This window comes from Saccoglossus kowalevskii, chromosome 1 (genome assembly GCF_978046115.1).
Source record: "Saccoglossus kowalevskii chromosome 1, keSacKowa6.1, whole genome shotgun sequence".
NCBI classification, from domain to species: Eukaryota; Metazoa; Hemichordata; class Enteropneusta; family Harrimaniidae; genus Saccoglossus; species Saccoglossus kowalevskii.
In genome coordinates this window covers 22,209,103-22,231,484 of record NC_140641.1, presented here as the reverse complement: position 1 = coordinate 22,231,484, position 22,382 = coordinate 22,209,103, and positions in this window count along the sequence as shown.

Below are 22,382 nucleotides of genomic sequence, written 5' to 3'. Positions count from 1 at the left end.
GAAATTTAAAACGTGAAATTTAAGGCTTTGGTGTAAGTGCAACTAAATTAATATGTGAAATATAAAAAGCGTATTATTAGCATATTTTCTGAATATTAATATGTGCAATATACATGTACGTAACTTAGGTCACCAGAACTACCACATGAACTTGTTAAACGTTACTAACCGTGTTTTAATGGATTAATTGATTACAATTCTGCATATTACCTCCTTTCGATTACAGATTAAAAAAATATTCTCTTCTCTTCGCGACAAGCAATGTACTAGTATATTAATTCATTTAAAATAAACAAAAGGTCAATTGAAACATAAATTCCTGATGTAACTGTAATTACCTGATTCTGTATTCACCATAGCGACAGTTGCTATTGTGTTTATATACAATAAAATCATAGCACATCGAATGCCAGAACACAATGTCCCATTTTGAATAAAGATATACTAAATGTTATAAAAGACAAAACCAAAACAACAACTCCACGAAAAACGAATCTATTAAAACTAGTCATTATGCATGTAGTAGCAATTACTGCAGTGGTGCCGATTCCGGTCTTCGACTTGCTACAAATGAGGATTTAATCACATATTTGTTATAATAAAAAGATTCATTCAAGTTTTATGAATGGCGTGCACCTCCTACACTGTAAGGCGTTGCAATTAGATTGACAAGTGTCAAGCCCTTCGTGACATAATTATCTACTTTGTCGTCTTGAAATTTCTTATAATTTATTTATACATAGCCTGTAAATTGAGCCAATTTAGAATCATTCTGTGGAAAGGTTGCGTTTAAAAGCGTAAAGATAATCAATTGACCCCCACCGTGCAAAAGTCTTTTATTCGTACGTAATTTTGCGAGTTCTACATCAACTGTTGTATATGTATGTGATAGTTAACACACTGTGTAAAGATATGTTCAAGGTTTTCTTTTATTTAGCACATATATTGCACCTGGGCCAGGCTTATCACGTTTTTTTCAAAACAGACCAGCAATCCTTGTGATATAACCGATAAACCTTCCCGTATGGGTTAGTATGCAATAAGGTCATTTTACCAGTATTTTGTCGTACACAATAAAAGTCAACATGAGACTGAATAGACGGAGAGGGAAATGGATTTTTCTCTCTCACTTTCGCCCTAATGTTTCCTGTTTAAACAACTACTTATTCTAATTATTTAATTAGTCAAACTAGTTTCCTTTTTTTTGTAAGTCACGTGGCCATATGTTCAAAGGCTTCTTCGCAATTAACTAGAAGGCAAATAGAAATGATGCTCTAACTACATTTGTCACTACAATAAAACACATTGGGATACACATGATTAGTTTGTATTGCTTCAGAATTGGTTGCAAATCAAATCATTTACAAATTTCAGTATTGTATATTTAGTTTACACGAACGAGAAAAGTAAGCACAGTAGCTCTCCTTGCCGTTCTTTGATCTGTCGCAACAAAATATCGTCTCACAGCTTCTGTTTCGGCATACTGTGAGTTGTGTATGATAAAGAACTAATGTATGCTCCTGATCTTCGTCGGTGTGGTTCACAGATGCGGATAAATGTAGTTACTGAGTAGAAACGACTTTTTCTACCAAATTTGCCTTTCCTGAGACACAAACGAGGATACAGTTAACGATACGTATTTGTAGAAGTTGTACAAATATGGTATGATATGTGTGTGATTAGATCTGAAATATATTTTCACTGGAAAAACAGATTTGTAATAAAAGGTCCTGTTGCTACAGATCATTGTTAATACCTTATTTAAAGGAAATTGAATCGGAGGATTTTCGGATTAGAACTCAATAAAGTAATTGCTTTTCCCAATTATGATGTACGGTGGGGATATCAGTAAAGAATTACAACTCGTAAATTCCATTGTACACATTATTCGGGTTACAATATAAACGTTACTAGAATTTGTGTTAGTGTTTTGAAGAAAATTCAATTAATAATCCAAAACACATACTCAAGGTAATGATAGTAACACTCGATATAAATGTTGCTGCTCGTAGTAGTAGCAGTCTTCTATCAAATACACATTCATGTTGAGATAGGACATGGCTGGTGTCGATCGAAACCGGATAATTATTTGGCTTGTTACAAACACAGTGAAAATTAACAATTCTGCTTTTAATAATTGGACTATACAAAAGGAACTGCATGAATTCACACTCGTGAACGAAGGACACTACAAAATATTCGACATATAGCTTGTAATGCTTGCCCGTTTCAGTAATTGTAATCGTAAATCTCTAATACAATATGAATTGGGATTATCTCCACTTATATATTGAGTATATTGAACCCATCAGTTGTTTTAAAAAAAGGATTACAATAAAAAAAAACAAGAGGATTTGACACTTTACGACACGTGTAACCCAAACGCCCAAAAAGAAAACACTGGATAATTCCCAAGGACATTGTTTGCTTTTTGTTTTTTTTCTTTTCGAATGTCATTTCGATTTAGTATTTGCTTCTATTCTGAAATAGAAAACTTGATTCGTTCAAAATAATTCGTCATCATGAGGAATGTTATGTACGTTTCAACAAATTATGCTAATTGGTATTAAACATAACAAATGCTGATTGATTGATTCAACTGATTCATAGATTATATAATGTAGTTAATGCGAATACAAAATAATCATAACTTATATCATTGCGTGCGCTGGAAAAAAGTCACTATCATAAAATTTTGATAAGAAATAAAATTTAAATGACAGAAAAGGTAATTTATTGTAATCCAACCACATGTTTAATGTTACAATTGAAAAAAAGATGTTTATCTTTTATTCATATAACATTGCTTTGTCCTAAATAAAGTGTAGCACTGTACAACTATCCTGTTGTACTTTGTTTTTATGTCAAGTATTTTTATGCTAAGTAACATTATCCGTTAATGGTTTCCATACGGTCATTCAAGGCATCGAGGGACACTATGTGTGGCCAATACACTAATAAATTAAGTGCTTTCAGTGACGATTACCTTGTTATTGAAGCGGAATTGAAAAACAATATTTTTACGGACATTGCTAAATCAAACACACATCACAATTATGACACCAGGGCATTATTGCGATCATATCAAATAAAGTAACTATACATTTTGATTTTATATGTTGATATACGTATCATCCAAATGTTGAGAAAATAATAAGTTGATATACTATCAAGTTTAATTTATGTACACCTACATTATGAACCTTTCAGTACAGCCGCCACTGGTTACCGCAGTAAGGCTCATATATTGAACAATCACAAATTCAACAGTGGCTGTAAATACTTATCGGGCGTTAGGTCATTTGATGTACTACATGTAATTAACGCCCCGTGGTCACATAATTACAAGTTGTGGCGATTTGATCGTGATTCGTGAGATTGTACACATCCAATATTACACGTGCCCCATAGTATCTTGCAATACTGATACAGAGACTACAAGACACATCTGATTTTGTTAATCAAAACCACCATAGGTATTGATTACGTGTCACCCGCACCGTCGGAATCGCGCGTCATAAACTGTGTAGTTTGACGTTTTTATTGATGACTCAAACGGACCTTTTTGCCTTTACTGCATTTCAACACGTTTTTTGTTCTAGTGATAACCATACGCATCCTCAATAGTCGATAATGTTCGATCGTCTCAATGACTAAATTTAATCAATATCGTCGTGCACAGATGTTGCTGAGTGTTACCTAAACACTTCATCAGTACAATAGATTATTATGATTATTATGATTCTATTGATGTTTCACAAAATTGTTGGTTTCGTGAATATAATTTTGTCAAATATTATATAAAAGTTATCCCGAGATGGCATATTCCTTAAATGTGTCCCACCTTTGTGTCCAATCACGGTATATTATTATCATCTTCTCATGTTTTGTTGAGATGTGGATTTCAGCAGTGTCTGGTGTTTTCAGGGCGCACACAAGGACCCAGTGATTGCTCAACCGTACAAGCGTCCATTAAGAACCCCCACAGTTGAGAAATAATGAGTACACCATCAGTTCGTGACACTTAGGTGTTAATACTATAGACCGATTGTGAAGTCTGAGAGAGTGTGAGTCTTCGTAATTGATTACGCTGCTCTAAATATAAATGCACTTAGCTGTGCTTATATCAATAATGGAGTCCGCTAATTTACAGGATTCGATTAATCGAATGAGTGTTTCCAACCTTTGCCAAGAGAAGATTACATTGGTCTATTTGTGTAGTGTTCGATGTACTAGTAACATGAGGGTTACCCTAATACGGGACATAAATTGATATTTATTTAGCACAAATGTATAACAGCAAACTGTCTAATATCGAACAAACTGCGATTAGTGGTACACAGTTATTATAGCTGCTGCTTCTTAATGGGTTTTTTGTCATGATAGAACATGGATGTCAATGACACACGTGCTTTTCACGTAACTATGCGAGTGGTGTGTCTACGAGCTTAGATAAACTATATAAGTTTATGTGTTAGTATATTTGACGCATCAATCTTTGTCTGAGGTGTTATTCGACTATTGAAAACACCGTTTTCAACACGAAAATGACTTGTGAATTGTAAAGGACATTCGCAACGCTGTAGACTGGACGATCGCGTCTGCTTTTCTTTCATCGGCTTTTTATTTTCTGTCTACAACCATTTTATTGTTAGTAGCATGTATATAGTTATTCATATTTCTGCATCGATACATTCTGGTCTTGAGGCCAAACCAGATATTCATACAAGCGTACTAATTAACTGTTCGAATCAGGTTCGATTTTCAGATGGATGTTGTTGTCAAAACAAACTCAAGCATAGTAACGAATCTATCGATAGATATGTACTTTTACAGTTGAGAACCATTGGACATATCCGATATAACGAGAAATTTAGTTTTCTGAATTTGATTTTGTGAACTTCAAACACACACGCATCGAGAGCAGACCACGCCATCCTTCATGCGGATTCTTGTCCCTTCCATTTTTGATGATCTCATAGAATTACCCATAACCTGCTTATTAATTAATGGTCTGTAATCATTTTACAATTATGCAATCACGCAAAGTTACGCACTCGATTCTGAAATCAACATTAGCTACAACTGATGTCACTGCAGAGAAACCTGTTGTAAAGAAGACGAATACAGCAGTGATATTACATTTATGAAAATTGTGATTGTTCACCCGACTAAAACAAACTTAAGAAACTACCTAATGACGCATCCGATATTTTCTTTCTCTATACCAGCTGCCAATCCATATTCCATTGGTTGTGTTTGTATTTAATTGGAGCCATGAACGTAAACCAAATTCTTTGGATATTTCGACTACATGACATTTTTTTCTTCTCACGCTGACGAAGACGGTCAAATCATCAGCAAGCTGTCATAACTTTGCCCTAGTGTTCTTTCGTTTGATGTTTTTTTATCGTTGTCGCCAGGATCTCAATAGTCAATACAAATAACCGACAGAAACAACCTTGCTGTACACATTTTTTATAATGAAAAAAAAACGTATGAAAGATGTCGCATGTAATGTATCGTATGTGACACTAACATGTACTGTCAGTGAGTATATATATGTATGTATTTTGTTTATATTTTGAAGTTAAATTGTTTTCACAGTTTTTAATCTTGATGTGAGAACTTTGGCGTAAACTTAGTTGATTGGTAAATGTATGTCACTGTGACATATGCTCCTGATTACAACACAATAAATAGATAAAACGGTTTCCAACTAACTTAACTCAATAAGCATAAACATTGAAATCCACTTACGCATTGTTTAAACGGATATAAGTAACAACATTTGATGGGAAAATTAGATTGATACATCTTAATTGTAGTAAATTGTAGCAAATACACTGATATAGTCAACCTACTTCTATTTAATGTCTACAGATTGCTGGAACAGTCTTATTGGCGCCTCCCTTGCTTGTATAATGTCAGCGTTATAACCGAGATCATCAAACAATCAAGTAACCAATGGGGTTTAATAAAAGGAACCATCTGTATGAGTGATAAATAACAAACAAATAAACGATGTCCTTGGAAGTTTATGGGTAGTTTTACCAGTGGAAAAATCTATATATTTTATTAAATGCTATCTCATTGAGAATGAATTCGACCAGATATTATATCGTCAATACTCCAAAATTCTTACCAGATTTAAATAATCAGTTTTTTTTATAAATAAAACGTCCAGAATACAAAATTACGGTGAAAATATAAACGGTTCATGTTCGTGTTTAAGACGCGGGTAGGACAAGGTGTGGAAATGATCGACGGAATCGGAATCAGTCATCAATCATGGGCCATGTAACAAGCACGAATGCTATTGCAATGCTGGCCTACAAAATTGTTGATGACATATTATTTTTTGGCGCAAAACATTGCTGCTAGTCGAAACAAAACCAGTAGCCACCAGTCGGTCATTTGGATTAAAAAGAGAAAAAAAAATGGTGTACGTCAATAACAGTGTTGTTCATGACAAGTTTAAATGCTAGGCTTAAAATATGTGTTTGGGATTTTGTTTCCAAAAATTACCACCAGTCAACGAAACTCAAAAAACATTTAAAGGTAACATGGCTTTTATAACATTTGAAATTAAATGCTGAACGTGTATAGTAATTTTGAATCAAATCGCCATACAAAATGACGTGCATCAGGAACCCCTATGATTCCAATCCTAGCATGCCCGAGAAATGGCTGAAGTCATGTAAAAATGTACAGTCTCTAAAATATCGGCATTAAGAAAAGCATGTGTGAATTACGAAATTCTTGTATCAATGTGCTGCTATTAATGTTTTACAGTTTCGTATGTGGCATATAGATCCTAATGTAAATAGTTTAACTCTATGTAGAATATACATAGTATGTGGATAAGCTAGTCACTACGTCATTTATTAAAACAACTGAATCTTCTTCCATGATTGGAGAATTTAAATTTAGCAAACCACTCTCATAGGAAGCTACTAAATACAGTAGAACTAATAGTGCCGAGTGTAAAACAAAGTTAGTTGACTGATCTATGGAAAAAAAACATCATATAGAAAAAGGAGCTTGACAATGATTGCTTGTACGGACAGTAGCTAACCTCTCACAGCCCTTCACACAAATCCCTCCTGACTCCTGACAACGCTATGAACAGTATAGTTGTTATCAGTTTTCAAATGTGCAAATATTATATTGCGTCTACACCCGAAAGTATTGAGATAGATAAGCAGGTCGTTTCCATTGATATGTTTCAAAAACAAAAACGACTGTGTTTTTATATGTTGCGTGTTTCTACATTGCAACATTCAGGGGTGACGTCTTATGAAGCTTTGCTATGTCTTCTTATAAGAGTGTAATAATGTCACAATTTATGAACCATCGTTGTATTCAATGTAAATACATCCTAGTTTATTTTTCCACAAATGAAATTCACAGATAGGTAACGTACTTATTTGTTAGACAAAGTGATTTGAATGGACTCCCCCACACGTTCAACAAACAAAAATCAGTACACACAAACAAGATGGCGTGATTTTGCAAACTGGTCAACAGCAAATAGCAAAGCAGCTGACCAAAGTCAAGACAGAAGTGAAAACAAATTTCTTCTTTTCTACAAAGAGGTAGTGGTCTATGCGAGTTTGAAACCACAAACGGTACACGGGAAACGAGTCGCCATTACACACACTGTAAACAGCACAACTGTAAGCTAGAGAGACCCAATGCGTGGTCCCTATGACAAATACACTCAATTCTGGTTAATAAAACGATCATACACGCGATGTCTTCATCAAATGTTGATGAATTACATTTGCTAATTCAAATCAATAAATTATTAAGCATTTTGTATATGAAAATCCAATTCCACTGAGAATTTCATTCGAAGATTAGGTTACTCGTCAAATAAACCTGTGTATGATTTCACAGAATAAAAATACTTTTGTATTATAAACATTCCAGAATAAACAGACACACACGAAATGGGCTGATTACCGATACAACTTCAGCTCACACTACACTTAATAACACAGGCTCTAGTGAATAAACCATCTCGGAGTTGACTTAGCTTAGGAATCATGGCTCTATGAAAGTACGCTATATTTGCGTCAATTACCTGAGTGGGAAGCAAGCGACCGAATGTGATTCATTCCCTACTCTAGCAACGCCAACATCTAGCGGCACAGTTACTGACTTTCTAGTAGTCATCTGAGACCTGAAGGAATATTTTCACGGTTGTAAGTGAATTTAAAGGCCACTATTTAAAGATAGGTGAATCCATTGTAAATATACATGTATATGTATTAATAGCAGGGTAATTTCAATTTTGCGTCAAAGGAATAGCAGGTCCAAATAATATTGGTGAGTATTACGTACGCTTAAATAATGCAAAAAGAACTCATGTTATAATTCCGTAAAATATATGTGTTTTATGTTTGTCATTGTATACAATCAGTTCTACACACAAACGTCCCTTTATTAGCTGGTATCTCCGCGAGAATTTGACACTGTCTTGATATCATATTATCTAACGGGTTTCCTGACTCATCCCGGTTCTATATGTACACTATATTTCTGCTCACTCGTGGATGAATTTCTCGTTTTTAATTAAACGAACCGTTAATTTTCACAGTAAATCTAACAATGTGAACTCTCCAACGGTTAAATGCACATGAATATACGCATCATGAAATGAAATGGTACAGTGAACTTTCCGTACAAGCTTTGTTTATGCCCCTGGTATAGAAACTCATAATAGAAAATGTCACAGGGTTAAAAATCAATAGTACAATGATCCTCAAGGCAATAACTGTAATCTGTTCGCCAGATAAGGTTGGAGTTTAATCAACTAGCTTTTTAGCACGACAAATTGAGAATGAATTCAACATCCAATTGTTGTTATCGTGTTATCTGTTATATTTATCAGATGATCTGCAATCGTTTCCCGAATCCCTAATGTAGCAATTGTATTGACAGCTAGATTCAGTCATCCGTATATATAGTCACACACACTATCATTGGAACACGAGAAAGCCATTGGCAAGAATGAACCGTGAAAAAAACAAACACATGTTTAAAAAACGGGTTTTTAGTTTGGGGTCAAGATTTATATCACTTTTCCGCTAATATTTCGATGCAACATTTTGCATATTTCTATGAATTGATCTATAATTTCTGTTTTATTAATTTTGAACCAAATAAGCACAAGATTGTTTTATTAGCTGAAGGTCTTGATCGGCATTTTAAAAAACAAATATAGAAAACGGCTTATTTTGTGAAATGTTGCAAATAGATTAATTCAACAAGAAAATTCGTAATAATTTCAATAGTGTGCAATTAGTAGAATAATAAGTTTAGCACATAACTTGTAGGGTATTTCTTTATGTAAAATTAATATACTGAAATAATAGTGATGCCTTTAAGATGTAATACAAAAAAACAACTTAAAGAAGCGCGAAAAGACGAGGCAATTGCTTTTGCTAAGATATTGAATGGCGCAAAAATGTTTAATAAATTCGTCAACAAAAAAGGCGATGAACACAATTAGTAACAATGAATATCAGCCCGCACTTGTTTGGGTGGTGCGCACGCTAAAACATTTATTTGTAAGAAGTAAGTAAGAAAGCGTAATCTTGCTGACAATAACATATAAATGTGTCATTATTAAGAATACTTCAAAATTTTAGTCATACTTATGTATTTTTGTTTTCCGGTGAGCTTGTTAACAATGTATTTACAATCAACAAAAACTCATACATCTATTGTGCAATGGTCGTATATCGTTTCTGTGTTTCTTTATGTTGAATGTTGAGTACAGCATGTTATATTAAAAAAATGTTCCTCTGGTATTCAGCATACGCAACATGATGTGCACATTTATTAGGCTGTATGTGAAGTAGGCGTTAAACCATCTCGTATAAAGGTAACATTTGTAACATCTAGGGTATAATGAACATATGCAACACACAAGTTGAATACAATAATTATGGTGAATGTTACAAACATGTTGAATGCAATAACGATATTGGATGTAACAAGCATGTTGAATGTACTAATCATTTTGCATGTAACAAGCAAGTTGAAAGTATGTTTAAATGAATTTAGCATGTTGTATGTACTATGTGTCAAGCGTGTGTAACCAGTATATATTTAGTAAGAGTAGTTAGAATGAAGTAAGGGTAGTAACCTAAATATTAAATTAAGATGTAGTGTAAGTTCGTATGTTATGTAATATACAGTTGTAGTACGTGAGAACCACTACTGCAATTGCACCCAAAACATCGTTTGTTTACCAGTGACCAAGCTACCTGCATAAGAACAGTCATTTAACCCGTGATTCGTGCGTAAAATAATGAACAACTGATATACAGTAGCGGCGAGTTATTCAGTTGTAAAATGTTTTCATCACTCCCTTCCATCGTTATAATTATAAGTAGATTACAAACGGACAAAGAAACATAACTTTACAGATGTGAAGGGCAGCACATACAAAGGAATGCCACTGTACGAGTATAGTATGATAATATGACTGATATTGAACAAATCTAAGACAGGATTCATGTCTGATCAAATGCAGTATAGTACTGGTGTCTCTAACAAAACCGTCTTTGTGTGATTATTGAACACAGAATCATTATAATCGACATCTGTATCTGAGCCTCCGCATAAAACGTGGAAAATCAATATGTATATGAGGTATTATTGAATGTTTTTTTTTCATTGTAACAACAGACACACGGGAGACCATTACCAAGGAACGTATTTGGAAAAATAAAAACAAAAAAACATGTATTCTTACATTCATAAACCCCGGGTTAATGTTATTTGTTGATCCATGTTTTGTGCCCTTGGTCAAATATATAAATACATTTATGTTCATGTTCTGTCTTCGTTCAGAATCTTCAGAATAATTCCGACATAACTGTTTCAGCTACTTTCTGGCTGTACCGATTTTAGTGCCAATTGAGTCCCATTTTATAGCGATCGGGACATGTCGGCATTGTAATTATATCAATGTATATCATATATGTGATAATGAATGGTATTATATTACGCTCAATACGTGATTGTAATTACTACACACTATGAATAATAGTATCGTTTACTGTAAATGCGCGTACTCTATGTACCTCACTAGAAACCAATTATTCAGTACGATGAACTAATTATAACTTCGTGGTTTGTTTGTAGCGACATAATTATATAATTTGAATTATTAAAAAAAATATATTTATTTCATGTGATGATCTATATATTTCTGTCAATGTTTTACTCAAAAAAGTATTATTTGTGACAGTACTCTGAATCTAATGTTACGGTTGGGCGTCCACGTTTAGAGTTTTCGCAAAACGCTAGAAGTGTACCACGTTTAAATTGACAAGTTAAGTTTCCATAATATTAAACCATAACGACGTCTGTAGTAATATTGTAATCCGATATATGGCATACAACTATTAAATGTACCATTTCATCAATCCGACATAACGCCTATCGATCCAACGCATTTTATTTACTTGGGACAATGAAGTAATATAAATATAGTATAAAACCCACTCAAAATTCAATTATTGTATATATTACCTCTGGGTGATGATAATTGAAATGATATTCACACCAATGACGTTGTCGTCTGGTCAGCTTTATGTCAGTCAGTGTACACGAACAAAGCGTTACGCATATACATTCGGTTACGATAGTTACGTACTCGATACATAGTTACACACATCCATACAAACATTCGACTTTCACAATAGGCTCTATATGATAATAAACGGGAGATGCATCTGTATAGTGAATAGATTACTACACGTAGGATACTTTGGAGATAACTAAGTGTGAGGCAATGCCATTGTGCGCACAGTTCCGTTAATTCGTGGATATTACCTCAGATCACGCATGTACCAAGTGATAAATCATACGACGTTATCATCTGTCATCGTGTCATGATTATTAATATATTTCCGCACTGTTAATTTTAAGAACAAAATTAAGTTACTAGTATGTAAATTTATTTATTTAATTAATTTGGTTTCTCTTGGTGAAATGCTTGTTCTGACATTTATTGAAGACGACAAAGTAATATATATAACACAATTCATTATCTTGATATGATTACGTATACATCACTATATGATACTCAAAGGGATCCAAGCAACCGAACCCGAACAATACAAGGTAACAAATTGGTTTATAAGTTGCTTTTAAGTACAAAAGTACGTTCAAACGAGTAAATACAGAGCCGATAAAGATGCCACCACACATACCGGACAAAAAGAAGGAAAGAACAGTCATATTAACAGAATTACTGACACATGAAGCTATTACAAATCAATTTGCTCTCACACAAAGTCGAACCAAACCAGCCGCGAAGGAATTAGACACCATGGTTACTGGTAACGTATAGAACACAGCAATAACATTACACATAACACGGACGTATTGCGCGGTTACTTGTGACCAGTGGATGTCACCACTACTATGGCACAATTAATCAAATGGAGATTTGTTTAGCTGTAGAATATTTATAGAGAACTCTGACAGTTTAGTAATAAATATGCTTTTATCGTGAACAGCGCATTTGACATCAAGAGCAATACACTGTCTCGATCATATACATTACCCTGACTAGTTTACATAACACTTGGCAAATATATAACATATGGAACTGTAAACGACATAATCGTCAATAACATTTGTTCTAAAGCATTTTACCAGACAATTTGAGCATAACAGGTAACATCCTTAGACTCACCTCAGAAAAGCTATACGAATTAAACAAATGCTAAATGTCAATCACATTGGTCCTTTGGTAGCATATGTACATATCATACACGCGCCAGTCACAATAATGAAATAAACCATCGGCAACTCGACAATCAATATAAACTATTCGTATCCTTGGTGATTCTGTTGAAGATGCGGCTTCAGCGTCATGACTCTACGCAGCTCAAATTAGTCCATCGCACGTCATGCAGTACGGTGCTCTCCGATTGGCGACACTATTTTAATTATCTGGATTGTTGGCCATACCACTGGATTATTCAGATCAACGGCTATGTTAGGCACAGGTTTAAGTGATTGGCACGAGGAGTTTCCTTGATCGTTCTATAAATTTGAATAAAATGGAGTACGATGGCGTGGAGTGGATCTGAGTGAGAGACTTACCTGTTTTCGTTGATATTTTAATATAGAGGGAGAGTTGATAGTTTGTTATCAACCAGAAAGTCAATCAGATATATTCTGATCACGAAATATCGATTCGGTAAAAATCACTGTAGCTACTATTCGTAACGTTAACGATATTGTGATTGACTTAAAGATCTGATAAAAAATAATCGATTTTCTTATTAAATTATGTCACATGAAAAAGTATGTGGATATGTACATCACATCGTATGTAGTTAATATACGACCAAGTAATAAAACATGACGAATTGGACTGAATGACATAAGAGCTAAAATACGTTGATATGTTTGAGCCGTAGAATCAGTATGCGCTTTCAACAACAACAACAACAACAACAACAACAACATTCTGCTAATGAATGCGAGAACAATTATCGAGTGACGACGACATATTCAATCTAGGCAAATATCTGAGTTTACTAAAACGTGATTACAGCTCTAAAGCTGACACATTGTTAAATAAGTCCCGACATAAGAAAGTCCCATTTATGTATTATTATATGTCTGAATGAAATCGGCTTAGACAGATAGCAGATATGAAGAGAGTTTGTGATCATGTTAAAATAATTGTGTCTGGTATTGTATCTAGACAGAAACAATTTAGTAAGATTTATAGTCGAATAAAAACACTGGTTTAGCTACAATCATAACAACATTCGCTCGGAGGGGATACTGAAAGCACGAGTTTGTAATTGCCTTTACGTCTAGGTACAGTGTTTCATCGAACAATACCGCACACTAAATAATAACTCATACTATATTCTTATCAATGACAATATACAGTATCGGACACAATTATTTGATTGTTTTCAAATGACAATTATATTTACCTCCAGCACTGCGTTTCTACGTTTTTTAAAAAGTGGCATGCGCCTCTGAAAAAGCTTAGTATTTACTAAGTTTGAACAATATTATTCCATGCGAACCCAGGATTCATTTCAATAATTATGCTCAATTTAAGTGAATTTAGTAGGCCGGCTGTAATCTATCTTGAATAGAGATGTCATATGTAAGTGTTTGCCTTGGTACGTACGCAGCATGGATTTATATATAAGTGTTTGCCTTGGTACGTACACAGCATGAATGCAGTCCGCCTATAGGCATGTAATTTGGGATCAGACTAACTAAAGAAAAAAGCCGCACCGTTTTTATATAATAATACATTATTAATAATAAGAAAGATCGCTGTATTTTTCTGCTAGTCATCTTTTATCACATTGCCACTGAAATACGCGTACATACATTTGTGAAGTTTGAACGTAATAAGTCCACGCCATCTTGGTTACTATGGTATACATGAAAGAATGCCTAGAGATATTTCTCGTCACTGATTTTGGACTTTGAACAGAAACGAATGCGATATATTGTCATCTAACATTATTAACAAGTCCGACAGAATGGAGTGGCAATTACATATGTCAACTACACAGCATTCAGTGACCTACGCTATAATTCTTCAATACAACCAGTGCCAAAGTTTAAACCTTTTACTAGCATAGTTATAGCCGAAAACGTGTTTGGGGACCTAATAACATTTCTCTTTCTTTTTGGGAGGCAATTTGAATGCAGTACGTATTCTTCCCTTGCAGATATTGCGAACATTCCTACATAGTGTGTCCATGGCCTTTGAGCATTTGTCTTGAAAATCTGAATTGACGGTGGCTATTTTCTCTCGAAATACTATTGCGATATACATACACTGTGACATTCACATTTGATCTGTTGTTCTTATATAAAATATAACAAAATATTGGTGACCAGATTAGGGACATGTGTACCAATTTTAAAAGCGATGACCCTTGTAGATATATTGCTGAAACACATACTCTGACCATGCGAGTTGCAAGGGTAACATGTGTGCCAGATTTGAAGTCCCTAGCCATTCCTCTTTGAGTTCACTACTGAACATACGTACCTGCATTATGACCTTGTCCTTTGACACTTTGCCCCATAATTGACCACGTTCGTGGGAGTCACGGACCACAGATAGACAGAAGGGGTTGCCTATTTTTTCTTTTGTGGTTATATTGCAAGCTTGACCTAAAATGTGACCAGGTTTTGCGAGCCACACATCAAGTTTCAAGGTCCTATCTAGCTTTCTTGTAGTTATATACCTAAAATAGAAAAAAACACCTACTGTGATTTAAAACGTCACCAAGTCTTGTGAGTTGCACATTGAACATGTCTGCCAAGTGTCAAGGCACTGGCTACTGTTTTCAGTGTGGTTATTCTGTATATTACGAAAACACATTGACACATGCAGTGACCTTTTATCTCGAAAATGTTTGTCTCGTATATATATATATATATATATATATATATATATATATATATATATATATATATATATATATATATATATATATATATATATACACGATAGATATTTAAATAATAGCTCTGAAGACACCGTATCGTTACTGTATTCATTACATGATAAAGGTATCTATGCCAAGGAACTATTTGTTTGCTATTTTTGAACTAATAATAAACCGATGCGGGGAATTGTTTTATAAAAATATACGATGTGAGCTTCCTGAACACTGATAGATTTATTAATAATTATATCCTGTTACAATACTGGCTTTTGAAATTCAAAAGGCTACGTTCAAATTAAACTGTTACAGTTGAATCGTGAGTAAAGGAAATTAATGTCTCCTCGTTACTCCCCGTCGACCCAATTATTGCCGTCTCCTGTAGATCTTTTGTACCAACTTAATACTGAAAACGTAAATGTGGACCGTTTTTTTATAAATTGGTTAACATCAGGGTAAAATACGCATTAAATGTGACTGTTTTAACATGGATTATGTCCCACTTGACAGTCAACCATCTTATAGAACCATTTTGCATGCTACATATATTGTCGATTAAAATTAAATTAAAGATGTTTCGAATTACTCGACAACTTGAAAACAACAACATCGATTGATAACCGCACAGAATTCGTATTTTCATATATTATTTTTGCTACGTATTTATTAAAGAGTGAGACCCATGTTTTCTGACACTTGTATTCAAACCAACATCGCTCATTGAATATCACATTTTATCACCTACATGTTGTTTATTGCCAATTCGCATAATACTTGGAGTTTCTGAAAATTACATTTATTTTCCAATAAAACCATGTCTTGGCAGATTTAGAAAAATGCCGTGTCTCATATTACGTTCAAATAATAGTATAAAGAAACATGTCCGACAATGCCAAAAACATTGGTTACGACAATGATGAGTTTTATTATTGTAATTTTTGTTATTGGTGGTCAGAAAGACCAGATAATTTACATAATCTATGTATCTATACATCATTCCTTACACGTATAAGGTCATCAAAACAATATTATTTTCTCATTGGGCGGGGGGGGGGGGGGTGATTCGCACTCTCTTTTGAGTTCCACATGAAATAGGACATCAATATTTTTACCCAATAAAGTTGATTTTATGAAGATTCGGAAAAATTATAAAAAGTAAATTTTGATCAAAAATGACATATGATTTTCATTCTTAAATTGACAGTACTCCACTCATACACATAAAATTCCTTATGTTTATTTACAAGTTTTGTAGAACCTTGAGATGTTATTTGAAGTCCATGGGCAAGAATCGATAAATATCCAATTAATTATAATGACAAGCAATTGTACAAGCAAGGACATATCCCGTGTTGAGATAGATGTTAATTTCATATCTGATGAACGGTTTATGTATGCACAAATCTATTTTAAGTTAATATTTAAATGGCAATGCGTGTGATCAGGGTGCCAAATTGTTCCATTTAATGATGTGCATTATCAAATTGTGACTCTCTTTAATGTTCCTATAATGACCAATTACCTTTTACCATTAAAATCAATTTCGGGGAACGTTAAACTTGACATTGACCGATATATGCTTTAAAATGGGGTATACATGCAGTGACCTAAAGTTAATAACTGCACAACATTTCTAGGTACAGGAAATATGATATGATTTTCTGTTGGGAGACGAAGGTACGCGAGCGTGACATTCATTTACATCTTCCCAACTAAATCAAATACAAAAAATACACCGGCTGCACAACATTGTATCGGATCAAAACAATGAAGCGCAAGTCGGGGGTGAATTGTAAATTGTAAATTCGAATTGATATTTAATCGAGTTATAATATCGAAAGTAACATAAACGTGACTAAAATGTGATATTGGTGCTTGGGAAATCAATGAATAGATTGTTTAATGTTAGGAAATTAATCATAAACAGATCAATATTTAGCTGCAAATGATGTAGTGTTTTTTTTAATCTGAACGGCTGTTTCTAAGCCATATTACTTGCTCCAGTACGCTCACACGAAGCCACCTTCCATTTAATCATGAATTAGTCAAACGCTAATAATCTATGACAAATGTCAGATTTACTCGCACGGTTGAATGAACGATAATCACACCATTCGTAACCACTATGCTATGTTTTCCGCGTTATTTAAAACAACCGTGCATGTTCTATTCCTTGTAAGAAATATACATCTCTAATGGAGAACGTACATTCTGTCGTGACAATCATCACTAATACTTTAAGTTGAATTAAGTAACTAAGTGGAATATTTCTCCATTTAATAATAATTATACACAGTCAAATACGCCTGGTCTGATTTGATGACGGATAGAACAATGCACCATGTATGTGTGCCTCATTCAATATTGTCAACTTGACAGGTCACTATTCAACTTGACTAGTGGCCGTTCATTTAATAATCGAACAAAGTGTCATTATGTGTTGAATGTTAGTGGATATATTAATTCTGAATCAATAATAATAATAATTTATAAAAAAAATTACATCGATACACGATGTGAAATAATAACACATAATATTTACGACAGGCAGCCTTTTATTTATTACATCTTGACCTATAATCCAAAACTGTCAATGAATGTCTGACAGACAGATAGCTAGCTAGACAGACAGACAGATAGATAGATAGAAAAACAACTCAATAAGTCAAGTCTCCCATATTCTCAGTATTTGCGTCGGGAAAACACGCATATTCCTTCAAGTTACAATTATTTAACATTATTTATGTAATATTATATGTACCTAAACCAATATTCAAATTATTTGAGTTATATGCAAATACTCTATTAATGTTTATCACAATTCTCTAGATAGACTTATTAACTTTCAATCGTCCCCACAGTCCAATTATTTCCTCAAACATGACTTCTTCATATCGGATACTAATACGCTGTATTAGGTTTAAAGCTCGTTAACGCAAGCATGTTTACCTGTAAGTCATTAATTGACCGTTTTGATGAATGAATTTTATAATTAGAAGGCTATTATACTGTATGCTTGGCCTGTATTTCTATGCAAACACTGACAGATAAGATGCTACACTACAGATAATTCCCTCTGTGTCTCATCGCGTGCCTAAGCATATCAAATCACACTTCACGTACTCGTTATTTGCTAATATATCATCGGTATTCAGTGTAATTTTTGTTACGTACATTTATTGTACTTTTTTATATATTTATAATAATTATTTTGTCGTGGCTGAAGTCATTTTGATAAGTAAAGTTAGTGGTAAATCATCTTATAAATGGAAGAAACCGCCAGGGCAACACGAGTGCAGAGGAAAAGATTTCCTATTCAATGCTTCGAAAATCGTTATCGCACGGTTACAACATGGGGGTAATTTAAAAATCACTCGTACTAAGACATTTCGGATGTCAACATTTGCAGCTCGTAATGTATGTAAGGGATTCCTACTTTGCAATCAATTGAAGACGTGGTATTCATTCCGATTATCTCCACAGGGCCTCGTGTTTTTGTCAGTCTACTTTACGACGCCCAATAGCGTCATCTACAGTAAACGGAATGATAGAGTAAGAGGATATTGCCATGGTGATACTGCCATGGGCTTACCTTCCAGCATTAAATTGACTGTACTCTGTACCCAATGTTACCATTAATCGTGTTAGTTAGTTTATTATTTCGCTTCTGTGGTTTCCAAAAAATAGATCTTTCATCCTAGATCATTCCATAATTTAATTAAAATTCAATTACTTATGACCTTCAAGGTTCATTAACTACACGCGCAAAAGAAAGTTTAAGTTATGATGCTCAAGGAGAAATGACATATGATATGATGTAGCGTTTGTGGCATTTATTTATATAAATTGCTATTGGTAAACGCATATTATATGTAATAATTGCAGAATTTCAATTTATTTATTATTTAAATTTGTATATCATTTGTATATAATAAATTAATAATTTAATATATTTGTATATAAAGGAAATAAATAATTAAACTATTTACAAAAAAAAAAAACGTGAAAGCAAACTGGTGATATGTCCCAAATTAGATAACAGGCGCAGTTGTTAGGTTAATACTCATCACAAAATATACATTTTAAAAAAAGTTAAATGTTTTTCCGAAATAAAAACTCATACACCAACATGTGCTATTATGTAAACGTCGGCATTCATTCAAGAAACTATTATTATCGAAATTCTAAAAATGATGATAATTAATTTCAATATGAAACACATTGTGAGGTTATTGTTACTGTAACTAGGCCTATAATCTGGAGTACGAAATATAATCTCATCATATTGATCTTTATTAAATTACCAAGACAGGCAAGAAACGAACGCAGTTGAGTGCAGTTCTTTCTATTGTTTGGTCGGTGTTGCAAAGGCCTCTGGGTATTTCGTGAAATTATTTAATCAACACACAAACTGAGTGTAGGATCTTAAGATAATGACGAGAACAGAATTGTTTTCAGTATACCTACACCATAAATTAGCCAAGGGCCGAATTGCACGGTTTGTAGGTGCCGACTGTTTGCCGACTCCACCAACTCGTGCATGATCAACCTGGGTAAACGCGTATTTTATGTTAAACAAATGAACAAGTTTGATTGGATGTTGGAAATGGTTACGTGTGGCAGGTTACTTCAAAATTCTGTGTGTTTAGGTTGTTTGCCAAACCCCAAAAAATCGGCGCTGCATTTTTTCACCCAGGGTTCCACAACTGTATTGAAACTGTCAAACTCTACTCGACTGATCATTCAAGAGTTGAATTGTTCACACTCCCAGTCCTCATTGCAACCGACTCATCGTTTTTCAGCTAGTAATGCCTTAATTGTATGGGTTTGGTGATCAGTGAGGCTTTTTATTTTGAAAAACTGCGTGATCTGTTCTGCTTGGGTCGCCATTTTAAAACAACCCGCTGTACTGTATTTTAATACAAGATAGCTGATTGGCTGTTTATTTATGTCGCATCTCCCCTCCTTGTCGCTAAGGGCGCCTATCAAATACACACTGTAGCGGTTCAATTAGACTGGCAAAGTCGGGACTTCTTTTTTGTTTTACATCAAAAATATAATTAATTGTCAATTTAGCCTTTTTAAGCGTGATCGCAAAAACTAGCGTGACCGCGAAAAAAAAAATCCCGACTGGACGCATCTGCAGGCGACCCACTGCATTAGAGTGAAAACTAGAGCGGAATCACTCCGGTGATTATGCTAATTAAAAGCTGTTGACTAACACTGACAACGAATCAGAGTTCAGCTGTGTTCGTAATAAATTCTGAGGACTAGACGATTTTGAAAGACTTATTGGACATTTAAATCGACTTGTTTTCAGTAAACATGGGTGAAAGTATTGCCTTCGCACTTAGAAAGTATCTATCTCTGCGATCGAATCAATAAAATATTATTGAAAGTTATTACTCCGGTAAAGACGTGTTTTTTGTCATTCCGACGGGAAGCGAACAATCGCTGAAGTACAAAGTTGCCCTTTTTGTTTCGATCAATGCCGTCTGACGAAGCTTACCGGCGACAATATAGTTGTGATTATTCTCCGTTGATGAAAGAACAAGTGCGGAAGCTCCATTTTTGGGGGGTTTGATGTGTTTACTTTCATACATTATTGGTGATCAATGACATCATGAATAATTAATAGCAGTCAAATGCCCGCAGATGCGACCAGTCGGGATTTCTTTCACGGTCACGTTAGTTTTCGCGATCACGCCAAAAAGACTTAAAACAATTAATTATTTTTTTTGTGAAAAAAAAAAAGAATTCCGTCTTTGCCAGTCTATGGTTCAATCTGCCAAGGGTTAGTTTGCAGGGGTGACCCGAAACAAACGTTAATTGGCTGGCGAAGATGTGAATTAGCAAGCGCAGGGAAAATACATTTATAAGTAAAACATTGGGTACTGCAAATGAATGGTTTATATGACATGGTGGGTAAATGAAAATTAATGTTCTAATAATGCAATATTGAATAATATTAGTCTGCATACTTTATAATTGAAACAATATGTTGTATCGTAATTGACCTTTAAATAGATTCCATGAATATGTTAACTACTTGTTGGTTGGTTGTTGGTCGTCGATGCCGCATAGTTTGAAAGGGCTCAGCGGACGACGTGACATTGTTATTTAATCGATCACAATCCCTCTAGAGGGACTGTGAATCGATATACATAGAAAACAGTATTGCTTGGCGTAAACACAGTTGTGATTTGTCCTATCACTATCCTAGATCGACAAGCAGTACCTCTAAATATCAGAATATGTGTGCAAATTATTGAATTGAAAACAGTATGTCCCAAATTCATTTGTTAGTCAACATTTCCAGGAATTCATGATTTGGATTATTAATGTGCTTTCATGAAACTATGAACCACCCCGGGAAACCCGTCTAGTGTTTGAATGTTATGAATGGCGTTCACAATATCACAGGGGTTAGTAAATCTAAATTCGATTGAAGCCATGATATAACATTTCGGAAAATAGCAGTGGAAAATGTTATAGTAAACATATTTGTGTGAAAACAATAATTATATACACATATAAATGGAAATTGTAAAAAAAACCTGCCTCTATTGTGAAAGATTTTGTTTATTTGATGGAGGATTATAAAACAGTTATGAATATAACCGGAGATCAATTGTTGACTTCAATAAAAACAGTTGATATTTTTCGAGGTTATCCAAAATGATTCAAACAAAACCACATATGATATCGCATACATTAGCATTACATGAAACCGAGCTCGATAAATACACCGTACACGAGCATACCGATGTCTTAAGGAGCACCACTTCGAATCATAAATGATTAAACATATATTCTAAACTCCTTATTTTTTTCAATAAATAAGTGCCTAATTTTACATGTGCATTATGGCAATTGTCATTTTACACCATATGCCAAATTCGATTAATA